Here is a 6742-nt window from a genome sequence, read left to right on the forward strand (position 1 = left end):
TATTGGAACCCCCAGAGAGCAGGTGTCCATGACCTGCAGTTCTATTCCAGCAGGAGACCATTGGAAGGATTTGAACCCAGGAAATGGCCAGCACAAGTAGGTGTCATAACTAGGGGTGTACATCGAGTCGAACCGAGTCGAGCTGGCCTCAGCTCGAACTCGGCTCGGCTCGGTCCTCGAGCCTGACTGGCCAGCTCGGCTCGGTTTGGTCAGCAGCTCGGGCCGACTTCGAGCCAAGATTCAGCCGAGTTCGCCATTGAGGCATTTCCACAAACACCTGAACTGCAACTTCAAAATCTCACTGTTTTACAAACAGAGGCAATGGTTTTACAGGTATTTTCTCAAACACCTTCTAAGTAACATAAAAACTAAAAAAAACAAAAAGAAAAAAAGTACTTGTTTCATGTACATACCTTCCTTGCCACCAGCCAAACCTTCCTTGCCACCTTGCCACCAGCCAAACCTTCCTTGCCACCTTGCCACCAACCAAACCTTCCTTGCCACCAGTCAAACCTTCCTTGCCACCAGCCACATTTCGTTGAGGCATTTTATCGAACAGTTGGTGAGCAACAACAATGGCAAAGTAACTGAGTCACCAAACTAGTTTGGTATCCAAACTTACTATTTATTGCTGTAAATAGAAAAAGTAAATTATTTATTGCTGTACAAACCTTACTATTTATTGCTGTATCCAAGCTAGTTTGGTATCCAAACTTAAACCAAACTTAATTATCTATTGCTGTAAATAGAAAAAGTAAATTATTTGGTGGTATCCAAACATACCCTAAATGATCTCCGATTTCTAATATGTCAGGATCTAATTATTTATCGAGACACAAATCAAACATTGAGTGAGGAAATTACAACAAGGAGGTGTATGAGAAGGATATTATGGCAACACAAAATAATCGAAGTAAGAAAAGAGTAGAAATTCCACTTGAAATTGTTGTGTGCACGAGAGATTTAAGAGGAGAAAGAAGAGAATTAACACTCCTTAGTAGAGAAGTTTATCAAAGATCTTACTCTTATCTCTCTCACCCTCAAAAGTTAAAAACTGTAAAAATGAGCAAGAAATGAGGTATTTATAAATGAGCCAATGGAATCTTTATAAATAATAGGAAGTTTGATGTGAGCAAGTCGCGCGCGGACACTTTCACTTTCGCCTTTCTCCAGTCCATCTTAGGACCGTCAAAACCCTAAAATAGGCATATCTAGCAAACTGGAATAAGTTATTTGCCGTACATTATATGATTTTGTGGTAAGAGAAGCTACTTTAGCCAACCAACTCACTATGTCGGGTTGCCCTTGCTGGATTTGCGAGATTCCATCGTATTGACGGTCAAAAATCCTTTTTAATTTCATTTTTATTATTTATAGTAAATTTTAATTCGATCATAACTCTTAATCATTTGAGCTTTAGGAGTTGTGCCCAGCATGAAAAGGGCTTAGAAAATTTAAGAGAATAACATGGTTATGCCAAATTAGATACTTACTATTTTTAGCTGAAAACCATGAAGCTAGAAATCATGACCGTCTATAAAATAGTAAGTTTACTATTTATAGTAGCTCGCGTTTTTAGAAAGTTTGATTCTATTAATTATCCCCTTGAGGAGGTCGGTGATCAACCTCGTCACATCCATCCCTGCGCGAGTGTTGAAGGATAATATTAGGTGGCATGCTTTGATTGATTGTTAAGCCCATTTTTGGACACTTGGCAGTCATGGGTTGGCTAAGGGATGGTAAATGTTAGATTCACTCACATAAAATGCATAATTTCAGGCCCGTTGGATGCGAGTGACCCGGAATTGGCTAAGCAAGTCGTCCAGCCAACCTACCATTGGCAACATGGCCTTCAATGAAGCAGGTCGGCACGAAGGCTAGTTGGCTTCAGCTCAAGATGGGCCTGCCGGGCCTATAGTTGGGCCTATCAGATTTGCTTACTTGACGTCTGAGCTGAAGGCAAATCCAGGCATACATGTAGTTGCTACGGGCCATGATCGGACCTAAATTTCAGCTTGCACGCTCGTTTCACGTTTTAAACAGTTCTGGGCCTGGCCCATTGGAAACTGGGATTGCCAAGGCATACATATTGGAATGCATATGATCGTCCGATGAAGTATATGCAAACAGCATTCTTCAATCTTTGGTTGGGATAGGTGGGCCCACACCTCCATTATCTGGATTTGATAGGATGAGTCCCAAGTTCCAACATGGAGAGACCATGGCCCACAATGGCACACTTGTGGAACATCCAAGCCATCCATTGAGTGGGCCCCACCAATATGAGCATGCCCAGGTCCAAAATCAGTGGGTCCACTGACATGTAGTGAACAAAATAGAAACTTTCGGAATATCCAAGCAATCCATCAATTTGGGCCCACCGTTTTAATGCATGTGGGCATCCAAGCCGTCCATCAAAATGACCAAAAATGGTAAAAAAAATTTGGACCATTTCTCGATTTGTGCGTGTCATCCTTGCGCAGGGGCCATGCTAATCTTCTCTGTATCGTTCCAATTTTATCGGATGTCTCCGAAGAGACATTCCTTTGACCCTAGCATGCATTTATAACAATATAAATATTTACAAACTTGCCGATGTGGGACAATCCTACTCTGCGCGAAAACATAGGCTTCTCCATCTAAAGCTGTAGCCGGGAGGCAAAATGAATGAGATTTGAACCGTTCATTATCTCATCCGCCTCACCGAGAAGGGCCATAACCCCCAAGCACAGTTATTATGTGACTACCGGGGATTTTTCTCGTCCAATGTGGCCCATTGCTCATTTATATTTTTAGCCATGAATGGGTGTGATTGCCTGGATTTGGTCCGTAGGATCAGTGTGATGGGGCCCACTGGATTAGTGTGCTTGCACTAACACATTTATGATATTAAATTCAACACACACTTCACAGATAAATGAGCTTTTGTGGGATGGAGCATGTGATAAATCAAAATAAAAAGATCTATATTAGAAAAAAAAGAAAAAGAAAAAAGGATGCTCCTTAAAATGATTACACAAGTATCTTGACCTATTGGACGATTGGGATCTTAGCTAAAAGAGACTTTGCAGCATCATACCTGTCCTACAATGGACCATTGAAACAGTTAGATCACCAAAAGGACCATGATGGTTCCAAATTAGATAATATCTCTGCTGCATATGATGAGAGAAAAAGATGGTCACAATGGCAAACCAGGGGTACAAAGTGGGTCGACCTTAAACTGAACCCCACTCGCCACGGCCCAAAAATTGGTCAGGCTGTTTGGGTTTGGATGAGACTGGGTCGGGTTCAGGCTGGGCTATTGGAGGCTCCCAGTCAAGCGATAACCGTTGGATATGAAAATTTTAAAATGAACAGCTGAGATTTGAGTAGAATATGGACCACTGATTTGTTAGCCCCACCATGTCTATGGGTCCATCAAAGCCAATTTATTGCTGATTTTGTAGGATCCACTGACATCACCAGTGCCCAACCCAACTGGACCAACTCGACTCGACCGACCGACCAACCCAACCCAACCCAACCCAACCCGAGATAGATTAATGTTGAGGATGCGCTGCATCGGGTTGGGCGTGGGTTTGGGGGTTCAGGTTAGGTCTTAAGTTGGGTCAAGCCATGGGTTGAACTAGCTTAAGTTGCAGTACTCTTCGCTAAAGAGTTGCATTAAAAGATAGGAAAAGGGTTTTAGACAAAATGAAAGAGAATTTAGGTAATTTAAAGAAAACAAATATGGTTTTAAACAATGTTAGACTCTTACTCCGGTGGTAGACTCTTAGGAGTTTCAACACCTGGTTGAGGGTTTGAGTAGCCATAGGTGGTGAAATCCCACTATGGCGTGAGTGTGTGGGGGTGTGTGTGTGCGCGTGTGCTTAAAAAAAAAAAAAACAATGTTAGACAACACTTTCCTGCCTACAGTGATATAAATATCGCTTAGATTCTCAAAACCTCACAATATGTTTCCAGAAAATTGACCAAAGGATATTATCCCGATAATATCTCAATATTTTGAAAATCTCATTCTATCGCTATGTTATTGCAATTTTAACTTGAACAATATTTTTATCACTAATTTATGTAGATTAATACATAACTACAAATTAAAAGAAAAAGAAAAAAGAGATGAACTCATTTTAAGTGGTATCCAAACAGGCCCTCAATATTGAAATGTAATTTCCATCACCTGTGCTTAGAACTGAATTCTCTTTATAATTAAGATTAATTATCCTGATAACTAAATTCTTTTAATTAGATAAATTAAGTTCTCTTCAATTACACAGAAACTTCAAGTTTCAAGTAGCAGAGATGAGTGGAATTTTGTCTACTTACATTCTTCGAAGCATAGTTACAAAAACCCAAAAACTTGACTCAGCTCTGATTTCCATCTGGCTTGGGTTGACTCGAAACTCGAACGGAGTTGAGTTGACTTGGCTGAGTTGCAAGTCGGGTCAGCGAGTTTTTGAACTATGCCTTGAAGTAGATCCATATATATAGGGGAATGGTTCACTAACCCACATAGCCACATCCCTACACACCTCTGATCACATTTCAATTCCCTTCACCTGCATTACAACAACTCCAATACAACAAATGCATCATCATCACCTGATACTTCTAATGCTTTACACGTATCATCTATATTACATATCATGCTTGACTTTATGCATTATAGTCTACTGCCTAACATTACACTAATGCATGGCACATACACCCACAACGTGACGTCTAATGCCATCTCATTAAATATATATGCAACATATTGAAGTTGGTATCTCTAGCATGTTCTTCTACCTTGCAGAAGAGGTAATTCTTGCAGTGACCCATTCAAAATAATCTACGACTCTACAAAATCATGGTTGTGCATGGAGGTTTGGGGAGATCCGGAAGGTTTGTGATTGCAATGACTAGCTTGTCAACAACCCGAACATGCAATATGAATGGACATCCCTGATTACAGTCCAAAGGCCACCCTCATTTTCCAAGAATTTGGATACACAACCAATCTAGCCTAACATTAGAACCTATGGGTGATTTTAATGGGCAAATACCCCAAAGTTTTGAAGTCCTGAAATATTCATGCAAAGTATAAACTGATCATAAACCTCGATTGAATGATTTTCTATCCTTTATCCACAAAAACAAAAAAAAAATCGAACAAAAGGAAAGACGATGGTAGTTACTGGTAACCAAAATCAACATGCACAATGTCACAATGATGGATATCAAGTTCAAACAAATGCTAAATCCATATTTCAACATAAGTAATTGTTTAGCTGAGTGGTAGTATAGGTCGGAGGATTGATACCTGCTATCACATAAATTTCACTCTTTTGTGATAGAGGGTATCGATCCTTCAACCTATACTATAACCAAGAGGGTCTCAACCACTCAGCTAAACAATTACTTGAATTGAAATATAGAGTTATAAATATAAAAAATAAAGCATGTGTGTGCATACAAAAGTTAAGGGTTATTACACTCATAGCTAACCATTGCCACCCCTTACCTAAAGGGACTAGTTATAGAGCAGTCCTCATAAGCTCCATAATGGAGTCTGCTTCTCCCTTATTTATCTTTTTCTTTCTTTTCTTCTTTTTCCCTTTTTGGTTGGATTCACACTATTGGAACCCCCCAGAGAGCAGGCTTCCATGACCTGCAGCGCTATTCCAGCAGGAGACCATTCGTAGGATTCAAACCCAGGAAATGGCCAGCACAAGTAGGCGTCATAACTAGCTGTGTTATAAAGCTGTTTCGAACCCAGGAAATGGCCAGCACAAGTAGGCGTCATAACTAGCTGTGTTATACATCTGGAGACCTCATTCATTTACCTAATTTCCCTCTTTCCATTGTCATTTTTACTGTACTTATACTTTTTTCTAAAAAACTAAGATCACCTAGTCTCTATAAATTCTTACAGATGGTGTGTATTAGAATCTACTACTTGATAATCTAAACTCTTTATTTTTTAGTTCCTGTTTTCTGTCCTCTTCTTTGACTTTGGAATGGTTCTAAGATATATAGCTCTGTATGGATTTTCCAGGAAGAAGATTCCAAGCTAAATAAATAAATCCAAAGTAGAGCCTAAGAGTAGCCGCAATAGAAGGAGAAAAAAAATTCACAGAGAACCAATTGAGATGGTGTAACCATGTGCTACAAAAGCGAGAGATGATGCCGATAATGCAACTTAGAGTAGGATTGAAGAACCAGAAAGGAGGATGAGGGGAAGAACTAAATGGACTTTGCTCAAGTTGGTGAGAAGGGATATGAAGGCTTGTGAAGTTACTGAGGATAGAGCCTTAGAATGATTGGTGAACCAGGATTTGTAAACTTACACAAATAGCTAGAACAACAGCATTGCAGTGAAAATAATGAGAATCCCAAGCTAGGAACTTTAATAAATTTTGTTTATTTATTTTGGAAGACACTTGTAAAGTCATAAGGAAATCTTTCACCATACAAGATTACACTCAGTTAGTTAAGCTCAAAGTGGCATAGATGCTTATTAAGGAAATGTTTGGTATTTTCTTTCACAAAGCATCGAAATATTTCTCCAAAGAGTGAATTGCTCACGATTTCCTTTCAGGAAGCACTGAATCTTTTTCCCAAAAAGTGAGCCTTGCTTACATATATACTTCACAAGATCATTCAGTTGGCTCTAGCATTGCAAGTTGCAGAAATGCTTACAGGACAGTAGTTTAACCAGTCATCTCAGTCATTCTTCTCAGTACATATTTACTGTTAT

General features: G+C 39.6%; 1 non-coding gene across 1 annotated transcript; it reads right to left on the reverse strand.

The window, feature by feature from the left end:
• Nucleotides 1-2437: 2437 nt before the first annotated feature.
• On the reverse strand, nucleotides 2438-2540 carry LOC131222123 (U6 spliceosomal RNA). The gene has a single exon (XR_009159835.1). It is a non-coding gene; the product is annotated as a U6 spliceosomal RNA (small nuclear RNA).
• Between the last annotated feature and the right edge of the window lie 4202 nt (nucleotides 2541-6742).

The sequence above is a fragment of the Magnolia sinica genome, chromosome 1 (assembly GCF_029962835.1).
Source record: "Magnolia sinica isolate HGM2019 chromosome 1, MsV1, whole genome shotgun sequence".
NCBI classification, from domain to species: domain Eukaryota; kingdom Viridiplantae; phylum Streptophyta; class Magnoliopsida; order Magnoliales; family Magnoliaceae; genus Magnolia; species Magnolia sinica.